Here is a 22,968-nt window from a genome sequence, read left to right as displayed (position 1 = left end):
CTCTTGACTGTTTTAAGAAATGTGACGTTAATGCCGTGGTGTGCAGTGACTTCACGGCTGTTTTCGCTGGCCTAAACACTACAGCGCCATTTAATTCAATTTACAACTTAAATGGAATTGTATTTATTTTTCAACAGTCATGGCGGCCGTGGCTCAGGGGTAGAGACGTTTGTCCAGTAACCACAAGGTTGGCTGTTTAAGCCCTGCTCTCCCCAAGTCATGTGTCGTTGTATCTTGGGCAAGACACTTCACACACACTACCTCCAGTGCTACTCTCATTGGTGTATGAATGGTGCGAATGTTTGGTGGTGGTCGGAGGGGCCGTAGGCGCGTACTGGCAGCCATGCTTCCGTCAGCCTACCCAAGGGCAGCTGTGGCTACTTAAGTAGTTCACCGTCACTTGAGTGTGAATGTGTGAGTGCATGAATAATGTATTCATTCCATTGTAACGCGTCTTTGACTGTTGAGAAAAGCGCTATATAAATCGGATGCATAAATATTATTAGCCTCATTTAATAGCTATTCGCTTGGCTACCAAGCTCCAATTTTTACTTCCTGTTGAAGGATCTTTGTGCAGTTTGTCACTTTTATACTCGGGACTGCCACCTCTGGCCCAAAGCGCAACTGCAGCCTCTGTGTCAAGCTCGTTCATGGTGCGCGTGCGAGATTGTGCCCGATTTTAAGTGCACGCCACATGTCACACGCCACAATCCGTGGGGACGTGCATGACGTCACCCTCCATTACTCCACCCATCCCTTCCGCACACTCTACTATAAAGAGAAGATAAAAGCTGATAGTTGCAGTCAGAGTAAAACAGTCAGGGCTCTTCATACTCATCTGGGCATTGGTGGAGCATGCATGACGTAGAAAAAGCTTTAATATTACCTTTTCAAATGCACCTTTAAGTGATTACATGGCCAAATACTTTGTTTGTATATTGTGCACTTGGATTTAAAGGTGAATGGCAGATAACAGTAGACAGCAAACACAGGATAACACTTGACTATTGAAAAATCATGTGCACAAATACTTATATCTCATACCTGTGTCATTAATTATTAATGCTGGTGTCAAAATGTTGAATGTACACAGGTTTCTAAAATAGGGCAGTCAACGAAAAGAAGTCAAAACATCCTTCAGTCCTGACACAATTTTATAGATTCCATTGAAATACCATCTGTCATCCTCCCACCTTAACAGGAACGTTGGGAATGTCACTGCCGTGCCTTTGAGATGACCTTGCCATCCATCACAAAGCAATACTGTACAGCTAAAGGGTGCATACAGCGATTAAGGAGTCCTGAGCTAAAAATAGCATATTTTTATCAACTTGACAAATGTGACACCCATTTTGATATGAGGGAATGTCTTCTGGCTTGCTGTTTACTTCTTGTCATCTTTCCAATCAATTTACAGAAAATGAGGTTAAAATTGTCTTCTCTTGACACATTTTCTCATTTGTCAACTTTGCACTGCGATATGTCTCCATAATAATTTGCCATACAATGTCTTTGTGTCACCCTGTCCAAAGAGGTTTTGATTGTGCTAATGATAATGTGTCACAGTGCTGTGTCCCAAAATCAGTGCAGCGAGATGGGCGCACTACATTTGTGTTGTTCTGTATTAGAGTGATTGATGAGTCACTTTGCTGTGGTGCTTTGATTAAGATGCTTATGATTTATTACCACTGCTCACAATATAATTAGGTTCTCTATTTACACTTACCAAAACAGTATCTTCTTGCTCTATTATCCCAATCTGTGTCCCATAGTGTAGGCTGTCGCCATACATGCAGGATGATTGGGTTGTTGCAAACGTGCAGGTTAAATTTTGAGGCAGTGTAAACACAAAATTTAACTCATGACGGATATTTATGAAATAATCGAATATATGATTCGTAATTGGTTGTAATATGGTCACTTCACAATAGCTGAGATGCTCTATAAAATAAATACTCTGGATCTTATCAATTGTGTAAATGCAGCCGCACTGGGCTTCTTTTTAGAAAAATAGGCTAAACAACAATGTGGAAGTTGCTGTTAACTACTGCTGTTTTGTCCTAAAATGGGTAATTTTGAGATGGTCGGAAACCTAAGAACCCCGTAATTAATTGTCGTACAACAATCCACTCCTCCCTAAGCACAACACTAATTTTGAAAAATTCTCAGAAAGTGGAAAAAACACATTTAAATAGCAATTAATCTATTATTTAGTACTAATTTCTCCTCCACTAGTCTAAACACGGTATTCTGATTCATATTGTGTTTGTGGAATACATTATAAATTAAGCAGAAAAATCCACCCGTTTCATCCTTTTCAAGGGGCGGCCATTTTGCCACTTGCCGTCAACTGAGAATGGCATTGCAGTGTCTAGGGGCTCGGCTTGCGAACACCATATGACCAAACCCAAAAAACAAGTAAATCGTGACGGTCGTTTTTCGAGTCTTTAGACTAATGGGGACGCATAGAAGAACATATTATTGTAAAGAAATAAATAGTTTTTCTTTATTAGAAACATGTAATGTTTCCATTCATTACAATAAGGAAAATTAGGTTTCTTTTTACATGAGTAAATTCAGTCACAATATTGGTCACTGAACACATTCATGAGGTCTCAACGACTGGATACTTGATGTCAAAATCGACAGATGAAAAATAAATGAATTGTGTATTTGCATGTTTTCCTCAATAAGAATCATTAAATTCTATGTCATGTCTGTATAAAAGCTGCAGTGTGTAGATATTAGTGCTATCTAGTGGTGAACTAATAGAATGCGACGATTGTGGAGCACGTGCACTACGGTGCCTCAGACAGACAACACTTTGCAGGTCTACCAAACAAATACTTTTAGACTGAGCGAGCTAGCGAGCAACCCAGCAAGTAGCAGCTAGTGTGCGCGGCGACCAAGCGTGGCTAGCAACAATCCGCTGGAGCGGCTAACAAAGGACGGCTAGCAAAGAATAGCAGAAGCAGCTAACAAGAGTGGGAGAAGCTAGCAAAAGTTAGCGAGAGTAAAGCAGAGGGAGACATTCTCCAGGAGATCGAATGACGGGATTCAGCAATGACCAGCTGCAGGCCCCAGCTGTGGAAGGTATGCTCCCATTAGATCCCACACGATCTGCAACTACCACCAGAAGCTAACTACATTCGCGAAGTTCTTTTCCTTCGGGTAGCCGTAGTAAAAAGATGCCGGCACAACCAATGTAATATAATTAGCGATAACTAGACCTAAGATATATAAAAATATACATTGATTTGATAGAACTTTTTTTAAATTGAGATTAATAGTAGTTTTTTAAATGAATGAATTATTAGTTCACCACTAGATGGCGCTGAATAATACACACTACCCCTTTAATCAATATCATAGATACTATAGAGTTGTATACATAAATACCATATCGCCATCATATCAATGCCGGTGCAACATCTCCAAGGTGTCCAACAACATCATTTGTCTCCCGAGGGGTGTGGCATCATTGCGAGTTTGCGCTTTGTTCTTCCTGTTTGGGATGGGCAGCGCCCCACAGACTCCTTGTGCTCGGCACTTCCTGCCTGCAGGGGTGGAGGACTGGCTGTGACCTCGCTAAACATACTTTTGTTTTCCTGCTGTTTAGTGCTAAAAAGCTTTTCTAAGATGAAGGAAGAATTCAGAATAATTGGACTAAGAACTGTAAATCACCATCCTTAATAGTAATTGTTATTAAAACTACTCAAAGTCTTTATAGACCCTTATTAAGCCCACACACACGTTTTCGTTGCATAAATCTCATGGCAAACCACCAAACAAAATGTCAAACAATATCGTTTCCAAATAATAATAATAATAGTCTTATTTGAATTTTCTCACAAATGATCTTACTCAGTCCGTCTCCGCGTGAATTTACATGCAAGCTGTCATTCTCTTGTATGAATGGCAACTGATTACAGTAGCCATCTAGTGGAAGAGCATTTTGCCATGTTCTACATTTATGTTGACTTTTTGCATTGCTTTACATTGCTTTGATCGGCTTTGATTAATTGTTTCATCTTATCGGCGTTCCCTGTTTCTTGTTTGTGACTTTCCCGTTTGTTTTGTGACTTTCCTGTCTATTTGTTGTCTGCCTGTGTCATTATTCCTGCTCACCTTGTGTTTAAGCCAATCAGCTTTCTCCATCCGAGTATGTCTTTTCCAGGTGTGCCTCGCTGTCTCGTCAGTATGTTTGTATTTATTTCTTATTTCATTGTCAAATGTTTATTTAGTTAGTTACAAACGTAAATGCATTTACATTCAGAGTAAAAACAAATACCGCTGACTAAGGTCTTTTAGAGGATTTCTATAATCCATTTTCCCCAAATCACGTTCTTGCACTGTACGTTATTTTAGTAAACTGCTTTTTATTTGCTTATGCCTTCCTTTTAAATGTCTTAAATTCTTTTGCCTTTAAATGTTGTTTTGCAACTATGTGAAGCACATTGAGTGACCTTGTGTATGTGCCTTGGCTTAACCTTAAAAGTTAAATACAACTAAATTGTATTTACAAATGTACTGTACTGTACTGGGAACGCTAATCTGAAATTAAGAATGACAACAATCATAAGTAATAAAACATTATTAATTTTCACTTGACCCTTAATTAAATGTTTTCCATTTTATTACATTAGTAAAAAGAGGGAGCTTTGACTCAAAGTTTTCTGTTACATGTGCAGGATCTGTACTTTTGTCTCTGTACTGTACAAAAATAAATACTATGGCTTTCTCCTCACAAAATTTTGATTTCTTGTGTTCAGACAAATGTTTTTCAGTGTAAAGATAAGTTCTCTTACCTGGCTGACAGATAAGAGCCAGGTAAGTGAACGTCTTGTCTTTGTCGTTCCTTCTGTCAGTCATTTTCGTCTCCTTCAATTCGTCTTTCGAGAACAACAAAGGCATTTCTAGCTACAGAATCTTAAGTCCGAAGAAAATAAATTCCCCCCATCTTTTTCAACAGCGTTTATTCCGGCTTGCGCTTCCTATTTCCTGTCCTCCTCAGCATGCTTCCTGCTTTGCCATTCCTGCATCACCATTGTCTCCTCCTTGCTGAAAAGAAATGTTGTAGACAATATCCAGCCTGTCAACATTCACCCAAGAATTTCTTCAACACAAACACATCCTCTTGCGCTCTCTCTCTCTCTCTCTCTCTCTCTCTCTCTCTCTCTCTCTCTCTCTCTCTCTCTCTCTCTCTCTCTCTCTCTCTCTCTCTCTCTCTCTCTCTCTCTCTCTCTCTCTCTCTGACAGCTCGGGTGTTTACAAGATGCATTCAAATGGAGTCACAGGAGACAATAAATCCTGACATCAGTCAGTATCCATGTTATAGTAACACTTCCTTGAGCAAATGGAGGCCCTTTGAGTTTAGTTGTCTGTGAAATTTGAATTGTTCTAGTGACATTTAAACTGTTATAGCATTTTCACTGCGGCAATATGTTTGCATATGTAGCCTACCTCCCAGTGGCCATATCATTAAAATGAGAAATAGATGCTTCATCGGTTGTAGTAATGATTCGTCCTCATGCACATAATGTACTTAACATAAACATTTTATACTGTACAATAGCGAGACCTCATTATTTAGGTTGACATACACAGCATGAATCTTTTGTTATGTTTGTTTGTTGATGGCCATAATACAATACATGTGTATGCACTTTGCACGGTAAAGAAACACTGGTGAAGTTGTTCTTCTGGGCTGCTGTTACATGACCAGGCAAAATTAATGTTTATTACAGACCTACTAGACAAGTACAACAAAATAAAGGTACATAATAAGAATAAAATAAAATACAGGTATATACACACATATAACGTGTGTATATTAAAACTAAACCAAGAAATACTGTTCATGAATTTAGAGGAGCTGATCAAACAAAATAATCAGGTTCCCACAATAACGTCATTTCAAATGAAAAAGAAAAACCTGTCTTTTGAGTGACAATGAATCAATGAGAAGAAAAAAAGAAAAGAAAAACTGTGATCAGAAATCCAGATAGAAAAACAAATCTGATGGCGCTGATGAAACTCTTTAGCCACAGCCCACTTGTCAATTACTGCTGTCGAGATGAAGATGTTGAATATTCATGAGTGGTGGAGCACGAGGGAATTAAAAATAAAAAGAAATTAAAAAGAGTCTACGTATCACGTGATTATCACTGCTGAAATTAAGGCTATGAATTAATTGGACCCCAACTAAAATGGAATCTTGAATAAAACCAATGTAATGTTGCCCCTGTGCATCACTAACTAAAGTAATGACTTTGTCACGGCTCGGGATTCAAAATATGACAGAAAGACAAAGTCATTAATGTTTGTTTTTTTGGGGTACTTTCCACAATATATTGGGAAAAATGCCATTATGACCAAGGTCGGGGTGGTCTCATCACTTTCCCCTTTCCCCCCTTCTGATCAAAGAAAGTAATCCCAGTTTGTCTCCCAGCACATGGCAGCCAGTCCTGAGACCCAGAACACCCAAATGCTCTGAAAATTAAACGAGTCGCCAAGGTAATAAAGAGTAAGTCCTAGCTGTGTTCTCCAACGACTGTTCGGGTGTAGAGTGGGCCGGTATTACCATTTTAAGGCTGAGGAGTGTTGATCATTATACTTAATCATTATACCCCAGCTTGTGGAGATTTCCAGGTCCTTCTTCAAAAACACCTTAACCAAAGCTACAGCCAAGCGTTGGTCACTTGGTGATGGACACTTCTTCTAAGGCGATACCATATTCTCGGTCTAATTTTGCAACATTGTTTAATAATGATCATATCGTCACCCTCTTAAAATAATTGCCTAAGACTTTCTTTTTGTTTTGTTTTTTTTATTGCCTAAATCATCTCCTCATGATGCAAATGGTTAATTTTTTGTGTTTCCTGAAAAATCTGGCAAAAAAATGACTTTTGCGATTATTTTAAGAAGGCGTCAATATGTAAAATTTAGATGATATAACCTTTTAACACTGGACTAAATAATTCACTTTTAATATTGCAACCAGTGAAAGAGTACAAACAGCATGTTTAACGACTGCAGAAAACATTATAAAAACCAGTCATTCTGACAAAATTTCACCCCCTGATAGCAGCTGCCAAGCAACAAATTAATAATGAAGTAGAAAATGAAATTACACTGAGTCATTGAGTTTACTGCTCTCTGTAGGAGCAGATAATGGGTCTGGAAGCCAGGGCACAAAAAAAGTCTGGATTATAGATAAAATCCCTGAAACGTTTCACAGTTCAACCTGACTGACTTGGAAATCTGCTGTATCGAAACAGTATTGTGGCACTTCATTAGCTGTATTCTACATGCTGAATGGAACCATTCAGAAATGAGGATATGCGCTCTCTGTCAAGTGCTCTTCATGTTTTCCTCATCACTTTCAAGAGAAATGTATTTTTTCATGAATGCAACTACGCCATCCATCCATCCATTTTCTATGCCGGTTATTTTCATTAGGGTCGCTGGTGTGCTGGAGCCTATCCCAAATGAAGCGCAGAACTACAGTATTATTGCATATATGCATTGAACACTGTAAAAGCTTTGTACAGGTTTTACTTGGACAATTTTGGTATGTCAATGTATGTAACATATCTTTTGGTGAATGAATCTTTTGCATATTATTAAGAATTTCTTCAGTTAATCTTCATCCTCTATCAACATGATTCATGCATTTACATTGATAAAACAGTGCTGCACATCTTGGGCTTGCTCAAGGTCACCTTGGCAGTAGTCAGGAAGCAGACTAACAATTTTCCAACAACTTGTTTTATGTCTGCAGAAAGACTCGAACCCTGACCTTCCATTCAAAAGCGCAAATCTTTACAGATACCACAATTATAGCATACTGGTATTAAAAGTCTGATATTAATTAAGGTTGAGACTGCATCAGTGTGAGTGAACTAAAACCCAAAGGAAATTAACACATCACTCTTAATATAGTAATGATATACAGTAGTTATGTTTTTTTGCTCAAACACAACCTGTGTTACCTTTAAAAATAATAATTGGATCTCTGCACACAAGAGGACCTGAAGTAAAATTCAAACCTGGATCTCTCGACAGACTTGCTGCAGATACATTTAAACAACACTTTTATTTACCAATACTGCAATTTTAGTGCAGCTGGCGTAAACCTTACATTGGGCGGGGCTCTATTAAATGTGTCAACCATTCAGTGTTTGATCATGCATTTAATACAACAGTAATGCATGGCATGCAGTATTGCCACAGCTGTGGTGTGAGAATGGTGATAATAAAAAAGACGTTGACCTGGCGTGTTGCTCAGCGTGTGCGCTCATGTGCTGAATGAAAGCCAGAAGAGCAAGAGGACACTTACAATAGCATTATCTAAAAGTAATATCTGCCCCAGGTCACAGAGTGAGTGTCATTCTAAGTTGATGTCAATCAGCAGCTATCGCCCCTAAAGGGACAATGTGTTTCCATGGGAACCTGGAGGTCAAAAAGGTCAGCTTTGATCAAATGAAACTCAACCGATCGTTACTGTCACCTCAACCCATTGGCAGGTTTATATTGCTTGCGCTGTCATTATATGTGGCAGCGAAAATCCCTCCTAGTCCACCTCATGGGACTCACTCTCTCGCTTCACCCTTCACTGACCCAGCGGCCATTGTCTGCACAGACTGTCGCGTTGCCGTATTAATTCAGCACTGCGGCGCCAGTGCAATAAGTAAGATTTAAGCTCAAATGTTGCAACTTGAAATATCTGTTCATAAAAAAATGTGTGTGAGGCTGTGTGTTGGAAAATGAGTATTCCTTTTTCTCCTTAAATGAGATTAAGCGGAAGTGAAACACAACTGAGGTCGCAGCCACAATCACACAGAATAAGCAGCATTTATTGTTATCTATTTTGTATTCAATTAAGTTTGGTTACAAGGGATTATTAAGGCCACCCGAATAGTACCAGAAAAAAATATAGCAATGTTATGAGAATAAAGTCCATCCATCCATCCATTTTCTTAACCGCTTAGTCCTCACAAGGGTCGCGGGCGGGCGCTGGAGCCTATCCCAGCTGGCTTCGGGCAGTAGGCGGGGTACACCCTGAACTGGTTGCCAGCCAATCGCAGGGCACACAAGAGACAAACAACCACCCACACGCACAATTACACTTAGGGATGATTTGGAGTGTTCAATTAACCTGCCATGCATGTCTTTGGAATGTGGGAGGAAACCAGAGTACCCGGAGATAACACATGCAAGCACTGGGAGAACATGCAAACTCCACCCAGGAAGGCCGAAGCCCGGACTCGATCCCACGTCCTTTGCACTGGGAGGCGGACGCGCTTAACAGTCAGCCGCCATGAGAATAAAGTGATTTTTATATGTGTGTGTTTTTAAATCAGCATCTTAAAATTTTAGAATTACCTAAAAAAAATTATTCACATAAGTACTTGTAGTTCATGAAGAGGACTTTTAAGAGAGGAGGAGGAGATTTATTTAACACTTTGGTTAATAAGAAAACATATTTTTAATTTGAACTCAATTCTATGAATTATTATGTAATTATTGCATCAATGACTAAAAGATGCAGCCATATTTCTATTAGTTTAACATTTTCCCCACTTTTATGTTAACAAGCATATGAAACTTAGAACTTTTTTTTTTTTAACATTTTATTGTACATTAAGAACAGATATAAAATTTGCGATTAATCGTGAGTTAACTATTGAAGTAATGTGATTATTTACAATAAATAATACCCCTAAAATGAATAGATCATTTTATTATCGGATATATGAATGGCTGTCATAAACTGTGACAATCATCAATATTTTCTTTTTAATACCACATTAAACTTGGTGTCGGTGTGGTTGGCATCATGCTTTACAACAATAATTGTACCATTTCGACATGTAGTCACAGCCTTGAGCAAGTGATATAAATAAAAACTGTAAGACAAAAATCAGTGCTGTTTTCATTGAATCTGCTAAAGTTGCCCACTGTGAGAAAAGCTGCACCTTCAAGCCGTTTTATAGGCTCCATTACAAAGTTTGTGCTAACTCAGACATAAGCAAGTCATAAAACAGGATCTATCCTCCTGGGGGCAAAGCTCATTGTTGGATCCCTGTTTTGCTCTTAGGATGGACATGTGCTTATTGTGCTAAACATAACCACGCTCCTACTGGCTGCATCACCTTTCAGCATCACCCTCTCGACTACATCCTTTCTTTGAGAGGTGTGTATGTAAGAGACTGTGTCCTACATTAATCTACAGCTGCACTTTTCATTACTCTCAAAAGGTGAGGGCAAGGGTTAAGAGGTCTGGATGTGGCTTAGGGATGAAACAATATGTGGCTGACTGACTCTTACAGAAGGTGTGCTTAAAGCTGACAGTAGAGACAAACGGGGAAATGAAGTTTGAGACGGAGGAACAAAGAAGTCTTCTAATTCTCACTCAACGCAAACCATAACATATAAACAAAATGCAGGCACAAGTGGGTTCAAGTTGAAGATCTCAGGTGAAAAAGAAGCTGGAACAACCATTTAAATTAATGAAACACATTTTGTTTCACGTTCTACATTTTCAATTGATTGAACATATAATGAAGGAACGCCTCACAAGCCTGCACCCGAATCCTAACCTGTAAAAGACGAGACTGTCACCATCTCATCACCGATGTGCATTCATTACCGCGGGAATGACAATGCAAGGGCACATCCAAACACTAACACGATTATGGTAATGAGTGCCAACCGCAACTCCTGTGCGATGAGCTTGGAAAAGGCAACAATTAATCAAAACTCATAAATAGCAATAATGTCATTTGACTTTCACTGCTGGCAGACAGGAGCTTGGCCAACGTTGTTGCTGCCATTCAGTCTATTCAATAATGGTGATGCATGCGGCTGGAGGTTGACATGATAATGCATCATGTGAATGTTTAGATTTATGCCGTGTCAGCAAATCTAATTAGCCAAAATGACAAGTTTACATGTATTTCACTTCATCTTAAATAGACACCAAACTACATTACAATGTTGTGATCGTGTCCCTCTTACATGAATACATTAAACTCCTTGACACAAATAAGATGTCTTGCATTTGATGAATATTTAGTGGTTATCACATCTTCCTGTGAGGAGTTTGCATGGTCTTTTTGTGCATGAGTGGGTTTTCACCGGGTTCTACATTCCCAAAATATTTGCAATAGTGACATATGCCTTGTGATTGGCTGCCCAGTACAGGATGGAACTCTTCTCTTGTCCAAAAAAAGCTGGTATAGACTTCACCCGGTAGTATATGCACATGTATGTGAGTTTTAGCAAGGCAGTGTTGGATTATTAACATTGTTTTTCAGTTTCAATTTATATTTTAGCCGTTTTGGATTTAGTTATAGCTGTGTAGCTCAATGAATAGTATTGTCTATTGTATTCTTATCTGTCTCTCTCGCCTGAGAAGAGAAGGGTAACAAGTTTGTTTTATATATTATCTAAAGGGAGTATAGCTAGTACCGGTCTCAGTCGGTCGAAGAGAGTCCAAGGACAGGCTGATGTATTATTGTTCAAGTCTAATCTGATTTGTATTCATGGGAACTTGATGCCTTTCTGTGAATGGGAGGGGAGAGGAGACTTTTCGTATTCACCCACTTTTCAATAAATAATGATGTGCGAGGGAAGAAGGGACACACAATCTGAACGGAACACGGCTTCAGTGTCTTCATTTTGTGTGATCAGAAGCTTCTGATAATTATACTTTTGCAAAGGGACTTCTTCACCAGAATCTCACCATTCAGTTAATTGAACACGCAAAGAGTACAATACAAATCTACTAGTCTACTCTAACAGCAGCTAACGAGCATTAAATCCACTGTTCAGTATTACAGTCAGTGAAGCTGATTTCGACAGTGTATCAACACGTCTGTCTTTAGCCTTTCCATCTGTCTCTCTCACACCACCACGCATGGCAAAAAAAAAAAGAAAGACGTTTGCCACAGAAAGAACATCTACTCAGCTAATTAGCTTAGTTTAAAGATGCCGCTGATCCCCACCGTCGTGCGAAGTATTTATTTTGACAACACCAATAGGCGCAATAACCGAAATAGATTCTAACTTTGGCCACAACTTAAGTGGAGCTTGATCTTGGTTAATGTAAGACAATTGAAACTAAAAAAAAACGTCAGGAGTTAAAGCTGTTGCAGGCTAGCTTACTGAACGCTGGTAGCTTTGTTCTGTAATAAAAATAAAAATACCACAAGATTAATACAGCACTGAAAATGTAAAGAAATTAGCATACACTAATCACAAATGTAAATATATAATCTAACACAAACAAGGTACGCTATCAGTTAACTTAGTTAGCTCAAGGCCGCTAGCATAAGATGCTAACGGATGCTATATCTTCAGTGACTCGTTTTTAGACAATTTTACTAACATTTTAATCCCCAAAACATTCGATTTAACTTATTGACTCTTTATAGCTAACAGAAAATTATGTACTTCAATATAAATGGTTTCTTACAGCCTTACGTGGGCCACCACTCCACCGAGTAAGTGCTCTTCAGGAGTCTCATTGCAAACTGACGTCAACGCAAGTAAATAAGATGTAATACACCTTTCTCCACTAGAGGGTGCTAAAAGCCAACACAAATCAGTACCAATACATCATAACAAACTATAACATAACAAGCTGCCTGCTCCTGTACTTTGCAAAAAGTTAAATGTGAGATTTTGTTACTCTCTTTGGGCACCCACTCACATAATGTAGATACAGTGCACTCCATTCGCGATTTTAATCAAATGGGATTTTCATCTGTTGGACTGTCACAGATTTTTTCGGAAAAGCGTAAAATGCGAATGGATTTGAATTTTATTCACTGATGTAAACACAAAGGGCAAATGGCGAATTTGGGTGCAAGTCTGAGCTCTAGTACTCAGAGCTGTTTCTAACATTTTTGGGGGACTTAGAATTACAACATGAACAAGATCAACATAATTTGCATATAGTTTTTGCAGTGCCAATCAACATTTGATCCAGAATTAGCTACAATTTGCAAATGTACCCACTACCCAATATTATGAGTGTATAATCTCTTTGTTAGTCTTTTAACACTCCATATGATTAACACTTCTGATTGCGTCTTTCGCCACCAAGAAAATCTAGTCGCGTGAGGACTATCCTGCCTCGATGCATCCGCTTCTTGAAGTGGAAGTGTGATATTGGAGAATGTGATCATCACATACAGTACCACGCCCTCCTCACATTTTTTCTTTGACAAGAAAGGTGTTGAATTTAAAATTTGCCTTCCTTTGCTATTTTGGAGCAAATTGCTTTCTTGGTGTTGATGTTTACATGAGGAATTCAAGGTGGGAATTTTACAAATGCTAACTTTTTCCCCCCTATGTGGCTTCAGTATGGTGGTAGGTTGAAATATGTCTGTATAAAATTGTGCTGATCCACTTGAGACTGGCCCTCCAGGCTGTGTAGGCTTCTTCTGAGGTGATTTTTATGTTTCCTATAAACTGCCCTTGAGGGACATCTTTGTTTATGTTACTTCTTCTGAGCAATATGAACTCTTTGCTTCCTACCAGCATTTATGCTTTTATCCTCTTGACATTTATCAACATCAGTGATACCATGGGAAGAATATAGCCATGACAAATTTATGGCTCTTATCAAACCATGGATAAAGGCTAACAGATCTTCTACAATCATACTTTGAAAATGATGACATTGGCCACTATTATCATTAAAGCTTTACATTGTGTAGCCTACAAAGGTTGTTGAAGACACACTGAATTCAAGCTATTGTAGTGTTATGGCGCTAATAATATAGAAGCTGTAAGACAAGCTTTGTAGTGGTGGAGCAGATTGAGCGGAAAATACAACAGCATCATCACAACTCAAGTGTGGCACACACAAGCTCCCCTTATGGTTTAATGTCTTGTCTCCCAGTGTGTGTCTGTGTGAAAGCCATAAAGTGGTGAAAGGTTCGAGAGAAAATCCAAGCCATGATTGAGCTGTATTGATTCCCAAGCAATATCCTGCATGCTAAATCCTCCTCTTGATAACTGCGATTGACAGCTTAGAGAATGTCTTCATTGGATTGTTGGTCAAGAATAATGACACTGCATTTGGGTTTGCGTGAAATAAAGCAAAATTAGCACTCACTGACATGTACAGTATTGTCATGACTGCAGTTTACCATTACCACAGCAAGCGTTGTTTTTAGCATTCCTACCACTGCTGGTATCTGGCATAGTAAAAAAAAAAATGGAACATTTTGAAAACAAGAATATCATTTGTTTACAATTATGTGTATAGGCCTAAGCCACTAAAATTCTATTTATATTAAATGCCAAAAAATATTGTATTTTATATGTAATTTGTGTCACTAATTTTGTATGGAAAGCATATCTGTCTGCTTCAAGATAGACTGGGAAAAAAAAAGGTTGAAATTATAAGGTACTATCAATCATTACTACTGTACATGCATTAAAGTAAAACATTTAATAAATGTTTGTATATGACATTAAGAATATTTGTTCATGTCAAAAATATTGGGGTCATTTTTTTCCCATTTTAAATTCTGCAAATAATTAACTGATTGGAAAAAGAGGAGGATGAGCGTGTGCAGTGGATCAAAAAATGTTGAAGACATCCTCATAAAATTTAATCTCAAAACCATTTTTAAAAAAGTTGATTAAAAAAGCCTTTTTAATTAAGCGATTAATCGTGATTAATCAAAATTCTAAGATATGATTAATCTGATTTTAAATGTCATCGTTTGACAGCTTTTTTTGTAGAAACTGTTGAATTCCGTTAAAAATTCCTCCATTCCCGACAGCTCAATTAAACTGCATGAGTGAGCACTAAAGCACAAGATGGTCTCATTGTGTTTTCATGGCGTATGGTATGGTATGGTATGGTATGGTTTGTTTTTATTGTCAATCCTTAACATGTGTGAAACATGGTTTAATAAATGTGCTTAAATCCCTATAAAGTGAAAATAAAAATCTCTTATTTATTTGACACACCACAAAGAAGAGTGATATTAATAAGCCTACCAAATTTGAATGGATACAAAAAAATGGAGTTTCCCGGCATAAATAAGTTCCATTGGAATATAAACACATTCTGTTAATAAATCAAGGAATATTCATAACACTTTGGTTAGGATTCAGTGCTTAGAAAGGAAAGTAATGATCTCATTGCACAACCATCAGTCATCAGGCATCAGGCATCAGGCATCAGGCATCAGGCCCAAGAGAGATTTGAACTCCCGACCCCTGGTTTACAAGACCAGTGCTCTAGCCACTGAGCTATGAGGCCCTGTAGGTATATGTGCTAATGCATGTAGTGCAGAACAGGTGCATGTATCAGTTCAAAAAATACAACTCTACTACTATGACAGTTAATGCAACTTCTGGCTTGTTCCTTGTGATGTCACCACAGTGAGTCACTCACAGTTGTTTGGCACAGTTTTCCCCCCACACGCCATTCCTGACACAACCCACCCATTCACTCATGCATAAAATATAATAGATAACTGAACTATGAAATATAATGACATTTCAATGCATATACTAGTACCAAACAAAAAAGCGTTTTGTGGTTGCAAACGGTATTATTGTGTGTCTCTTTAGAAACTGATCTCTCATTTCCTGTCTCTCTTTATCTTTATGAAAGAAAATGTAATTATTCCAAAAGTATGATGAGATATTGTTAAAGGCAGTATCATTGGCTGATATTGTTCTATCAAAAGCTCAAATGGTGGACGTCATCAGGTGAACCAAGCTGAATTCTTAACAGAGCCAGAGGAAACGGTGGTAGAATAGGGAGAGACCACCATTTTATCTTTGAGCCAAAAGTCTCACGGTCCTGACGGAAGGAGCAAAAATCAGGTGCTGCCTCTCAACCAATGACAATGAAGTACTGAGTATATAGAATACATAATGCACAATATGCACACACACATGCAGCCATCACATCATTCACTGATATCTACGCACACAGGCAGCATGATAAAAGATGCATTGTCAAAAAAAGTCGGAAAGCCCCCAGTTATTTTTTCCTACTTGTGCGTATGAGGATCATTGTTTTTGTCCCTGCCGCAATTTATGAACATGTTATTCCTCTGTATGAATAGAACTGCTTTATCAGAGCCTTTGACTTATGGTTCATGCTGATACTGTTCAGAATGGCAGGATTTTCTGCTCCTGTGCGACATTCTCAAGGCCAAATTATTTTACGGTAACTAAGTGTGATCACGGAATCATAAAAGCCTCATCGCGGCTGAATGACTTTCTTCAGTTAGTAGTTAGTTATGTAACTCAAACCGTGTTCTTACACCTACTCTTGGCCTTGTGTCTGAGTGAAAGCTGTGCCAAAGACGTGTTTTTCACTTGCACAAGTATCTGCATCCTCCCAGTCTCCCTTGGCTCTGAAATTTGAAAACAGTTCCAGGAAAAGTGATTTCTGGCTTTTTTCCCCCTCCTTTAAAACAAAACTAAAAAAAAACTAAAAATAAATAAATAACAATGTCCCCATCAAGCAGTCCAAGTTGGAACCCGATGCTTCCATATAGACCTGTGTGGTCAAATTAAACGATGAACAGTCTCGCAATGTGAATCCACAATGTTGCTCAGTTATCACCAAAAGCCACCGTATATTACTTTGTCTGTGCGATTGTGCTTTATTTGGACATAATTACTTTTTACATATAGGGCATCTTGAGAATTTTTATTTGGAACCAGTAAATCTATGTTTTTACAGTCATGTTTTAAGATTGTCCTTGCACTAATAGTGAAAAAGAATAACAAATGTGTCTGTTATCGGAGTCTGACCTACTCCAGAGGCTTCAGGCTAATTAATGGCAGTGTTACAGCTATTGTGTTGTGGATGTGGCCTTTTACTACAGAGCATTTTTTTTGTGATACAGCAACACTGCCCCTTTTTCCCAGTACTCCCTAGCCCACTTCTGGGGGGATAGATTGTACACAAACAGCACTGCTGAAATCTGAACTTTACTGTTTATAAACTTAACAGAATAAATTACTTCCCCCCCCCCCCCCCCACCGTTTTAATGCATATTGAGTGTTTCAAAAACAAACAAACATGACAACAGTTCGCTGTCATTGATTATCTGTGAATAATTCACTGGGGAATGTAACCTTTATTTGCTGTGTTGTGACAAAGTGCTGAGCTCAATGCTCTGCAGCTTGTGCATGTGTGTGCATAAATGCAAAGGCTGCTGGGGGAGTGTTGGAGCAGACACTGACTTTATATTGCTGAATGACATTTTTATTTCAGGATTTATTTCTTCAATAAAATGCTGTTAACCCTTTAGCAAATAGTCTCATATGACAAAAATGTAATCCATAATCATCGACATTAAAAAAATGTTTACTTCTGATTTTTATTTTTATTATCAATTATCATATGTCATTCTACTTAACAGTCTTTAGGTATACCTTTTTCAATGATATGATTACCTCAATGTCTGTGATAAATATGACTTATTGAGGACAAGCATTTGATGTTTTTCACAAGCAAACTACAAAATAACTTAAACTATCTGCACTCAAATTAGAGTCTCTGCGTACTTGTATACATATCCTTGGGTCTAGAGTTTCTTCATCAGAATATAAAGCTCAGGGCAAACACACACATCTCAGTAGAGCACTGGTTGGAAATCAATAATACATGTCAATAATGAGCAGATCCATTACAGCAGTCAAAGGCTTTGCCATCCAATTACAAAGGCGGTCAGGTCACTTTAAAGTGTCAACCTGACTGTACTATCACATATATCATTCCCTGAGCTTAATGCACTTCAGCTAGTTTGCAGAAGGGGTTGATTAAGTACCTCCATCTTAGATATTAATTAGAATTCAAAACCTAGTGAGAAGATGCTATGATGTGGAGCACAGGCGAGCATGTGCTTTCCAGTAATCAGCGGGGCTTAAGTGTGATGTCACACTTGCACGGTCTCAGAGGGGAATAAAAACACTCAGCATATCCATTCAGTCTAGTGGGCAGGCGTTGGCAAAGCAGGTGTATGGATTGTCTCAGCTCTGGGAACAAGTCGCTGACCCCTTTCCCTGATCCCTTTCCTGTTTGGAGCAGCGAGTAGCCGAGCAGAGTGGAGATACAGTTGGTTTGTTCCGTGCCACCACAGCATGTTTTCCTCATATCACAATTCTCCTCTATTTCAGTCATGTCATGTTCCAGGTGGAGCGACGGAGCGCAGACACGGGCGGTCCAGGAAATTTGTGTCCTCTATCCAAAAAAACATGTTTTGACCGTCTGTGCCACATCTGGAGGGATATTTTCTCCATTCTTTTCGGCAGTCATATGACACAATATGTTTGACAGGATTTATTTGCACACCCTGCAAAAGCAAAACACATTTTGGACAAATGAGAGGAAAAAGGTCAACTGTAGCGGGTGTGAACAGAAGACAAGAACAAAAAAAACTGAAAAGAGCTATCTTTAGTCATCCATTAAAAAAAACAAAAGCTAACTTTTTTTTGCAGCCATAAATGTGCCACAAGTGTGCCACTAATTCTGCAACCCGGTTTCTGACAGTAGTACAATGCAGTAAATGAAAACAAAACAACTGAGTCATGTATTATGCAACATACAGTAGATTCAGCATGTTATTTATGCCTTAGATCAGTCGTGAGCAAAGTGTGGTTTGTGGCCCACACATGGCCCACTCCATTCTTTTATCCGGTCCACCAAGCATTTACATTATCCAGAATCCTGTAATATTTATTACATTACTTATGATTTGTTATCGTAAATTTGGTTAACTAAAATTTAATTATTAATTTCAAAGACTTTTAATGGATTATATAGTTGCATGATGAATCTATTTTAAATATTACAATTAAGCAAAAACATTTTTTTTTAATCATATCCGATTATCAGTGTTTTGAATTAATAATTGGTTATTTTATTCTAACTAATAGAACTACAAATGGGAATTAATTATTTCATTCTAAAATTAATTGGCTTACGTAAATTACATTAGGCTTTGTATGATCAAGGTTTTTGGGACAATTACCTATCAACTAGTTTGAACAAACCAACAACCGATTCGATCAGAAGATGGAGCAATATATCAGTTAAAACAACATTTATATTTACTCTATAGTCGACTGAGTGGAGAGTAGCCCCATAAATAGCGAAAACTCATGAAAAATTGTCACCAATTGAAATGCATGGGGGGGGGGGGCTCCCCCCAAAAAATATATTAAAAAAAACACTGAGAAACATTAATTATAACATGTAATGTCTTTTTTGCGGAGCCAATCAATGACATCATTAGCAAAAATGAAAACAATACAGTTGATAACCGATTTTGAATAAAATGCAAAATGACGGCCGGCCCCGATCCAGCCGATCAGATCGGTGTAAAGTCTAGTTTACATGCATTAATAATTTTTCAGAATTCATTAATTTAATTAAATAATTAGGTAATTGATTTAATGGAATAAAAACATGGGGAAAAAAATAAAAAATTACAAATACACTGAGCACATCATTTATTTTAATAAATAATACTAATCAGGTATTAATAACTTTTGAAACTAAGAATATTGTGTCATATATGCTAAAATAATCAGCATTTCTATATTGTAATACACATCTTAACTTTTTTTTTTTAATACAAAATAAAAATAAGACATCTCAAAGCATTGTTCTACAATAAGAAAGCTGGGGGTTGTAGTTTTTCTGTTTATATCTTAGTGTTGGATTTATGTGAGAGGGTCAAGATGGCCGGGGCTCGCCTTACAATTTACCAGTCCAATCTGCATTGCACAATGCGCGACTGTCTTTAAATTCTGCAGAAAGAACAGTAGCCATGTTATACTTCAAATTATAGATATTAATTCCATTTAATTATGATGCCCCTAATTTTACTGACACACCAAAACAGTTTGTTTAATGTGATGACCTTCATGCTAGTGAAAACAAAACAAAAAGCAATGTAGTGATTACAGCGTGCACCCTCCCCGACTATCCCTTCTTTGTGATGGAGCTTAAATTAATCCCCTTGCACCAAACCATCTGGAATGGGAGTTTTGACTCACAAGTATTGTACGGGCGTATGCGCTCTCCTGCAGTCAGGGCCATATCCCAATACAACAGAGCTAATTCTTTGACTACGTACCGCTGTTCAAAGGGTGTATACTTCATCTCCCATAATGCAGTTTGGCTGCATAGATTGACCTTCAAGTATGTTGATGAAAAGGAGAAATGAGGCGAAATATTCCCATCCCAGTATGCGGGCATCAAATTGGAGCTGTGAGCCATCAAATCACACCAAGCAGACGACTACCCCAGCCCACCTGAGTAACACAAGGTGTCCTTGAAGCCTGACGAGTCCTCCATTGAAGCCGGTCAGCGTCTGCATGTTCCTCGAGCGATCAGCCTTCGTACAGTATCAATCAATCATCGCCGAGAAAGGTTACCTAAGGGGTTAACATCGCCAACCTTTCCCATCTGTTGCCAAGGAAGTGTAGCCTGTTGTGCAGGAAACAGGGAGAGCGGTTTCCTGTTATGAAGAGAGGCTTTTAAAGGGTTGCACTCATTCAATCAGGCAACAGATGCTGGGCCAGGAAGCTCGGCCAATAGCAAAAGCTTTGGTGTCTGAGAGAAACTGTTTTTGGAAACTGTTTTTAGGAACTTTTATATGCAAAGCAAAACAAAAAACAATACACTGACAATGGATTCATCTTTGCTTGTTTCTATTCGATGAATGAATGTTTCTATGGTTAGTTCTGTGTTTCAATATCATAGACTTATATTTCAACATGTTTTCTATTCATCATTTTTTTTGTGTGCATTATATATATATCTATAAGGAAATTCCACCACTGGCAAAAGGGCTAGAAAATCCCCATTTATCCATTTTCTATATTGTTTGTTCTTTTCCGGGTCAGGAGACTGAAAATCTATCCCAGATGCATTTGAGCAATAGGGGGGAACATCCCGAAATAGTGGCCAGCCAATCGCAGGGCACACACACGCACCCACGCACACCCACACACACACACACACACACACACACACACACACTACCACCACCAAACGATTTAGAGTCATATATACATGCATGTTTTTGGAATGTGGGGAAAAGCTGAAGTACCAGGAAAAATCTATGCAAGCAATCTATTAATCCAGAAGAAGATTTGTGAGGGCAGAAGTTAACTGATCATGTTAGAACTTAGAGAGCTCACAGTCTCTGTTGGTGTTCATCCTAAAACTGTCCGACGGTTTTTCTACATCAAGCACACACACAAGCAAACAACTTGCTAAAATAAGTAATAACATTTCACAGTTAAGAATAGATTGAACTCTGCTGGGGAAGCATTAAGTGATTGAAAGTTGTGTCCCAAGACTTTGTGTATTAACAGTATTTCGGGTCTGACAGCATGGTAGACTAGTTGTTAGCATATCTGTCTCACAGTTCCAAGGTTAGCGTTCCAAATCAGTGTTTTCTTGCTTGTGTGGGGTTTCACCTGGTATTTCTGCCCAAATCCTTAAAACATTTATGTTAGCTCAATTGAAGACTCAAAATTGGTGTGAATGTGAGTATGGATGGTTCTCTGTCTCTGTAGGTGCCCAGCAACTGGCTGGCAATGATTTTAAGGGTGTACCCATGAACGGACTAACAATGCAGCATATTCATTGTTGGGAGAAGTGAAGCCACTGGCAGCCATCTTATGTTGCCACTCACTAAGCCCGCCTAACTCGAATACATTGATTTCTCCGCAGCATGTTCACGTTATTTTCAGCCTCTATGACGAAAATGCCACCGTGTATGACATACCGTTGTTCAAATCAGTCAGGGAGAAGTGGTACATGTCTATTTCATTGCTAAGATAAAGACTTTTCATTTTTTTCTCAAGGTATAAAGGCTGTGTGCTACTCAAATATTTGTCTGCATCATGTTGTGTCAGAACCATCAACAATCAAATGAAAGTAACGCTCATGAGGGGAAAAATCGCTGTGAAATGTAAATGTAACATTTCTGAGTCAAAATTCATGAACTGAATGGTTGATGCAAACAGTGAAGTTCTTATTACACCATACAGAGATCCTAGCGTAAAACGCGCACTGAACAATATTTTCAGCAAAAAAAGAATAAAAGTTGTCAGTAACAGTGGCAACGTAAGATGGTTTCCCTCTGGCTTCAGCTGTGAGGGGCCTATCAATGCTCTAACCATAAGTGGGTGTACCTCAATTCTTGACCAAGTCAGCTGGAATATGCTGACCGGGGCTCACCTGGGGCGATAATGAGGACAACCGGTATAAAAAACAGATTTCAGGGATGGGCAACAACTTATGAAAACATTTACTGTAATATTTATATTCATGATTATGAATTCATTTTTTTAAAAGCTAAAACATATTTAACATTAACAATACCACAAATGCCAATATTTAATTAGACAAATGTAAGTAGAACATTTGTTTAGTTAAATATTTAATTAAACAAATGTAAGTAGAACATTTGTTTAATTAAATATCGGCATTTGAACCCATATTTTTTTTTATTGAAAAACACAATTTCGTCAAATTGTGATTGATCAATTCTCAGGCACAATTGTGGCCAGTATAAGCACAGAGTTAGCCATTTAGCCGCGAGCCAACAACTGGACTACAGTGGGGAACTCAGGACCAGCGTTAGCGTGCATTGTTTTGTTGTTGTTGTTTGTTTATTATTATTATTATTATTATTATTAAATTTTTTATTTTTTTGTTAGCATGATTTGATTGTGTAGCTCTTTGCCACGATAGTTGTAATTTGTCACCAGAGTTAAAAACAAAAATACTTTTTAGTTCGTAGCCGTTCATACATGTATAGTCGTAAAAATAGTAACGCGATAACGTGTTGAAGACATCCAAAATGGGTTTGCGCTCCATAGTCCTGCCTCAGTCAGGAAGCCTCAAGAGCACCTCCCGTTTGCACACAGGAGCTCACTTGAGTGGAG

The 22,968-nt window shown here is 38.3% G+C and overlaps 1 non-coding gene across 1 annotated transcript; it reads right to left on the bottom strand.

The window, feature by feature from the left end:
• Window positions 1-15,219: 15,219 nt before the first annotated feature.
• trnat-ugu (transfer RNA threonine (anticodon UGU)) lies at window positions 15,220-15,292 on the bottom strand. Its single transcript has one exon. It is a non-coding gene; the product is annotated as a tRNA-Thr (tRNA).
• Window positions 15,293-22,968: the final 7,676 nt, after the last annotated feature.

This window comes from Leptonotus elevatus, chromosome 10, assembly GCF_054856555.1.
Source record: "Leptonotus elevatus isolate MCC_2025b chromosome 10, RoL_Lele_1.0, whole genome shotgun sequence".
Lineage (NCBI taxonomy): Eukaryota > Metazoa > Chordata > Actinopteri > Syngnathiformes > Syngnathidae > Leptonotus > Leptonotus elevatus.
The sequence above is the reverse complement of the archived record's forward strand: the minus strand, read 5'-3'. Positions and strand labels throughout refer to the sequence as shown.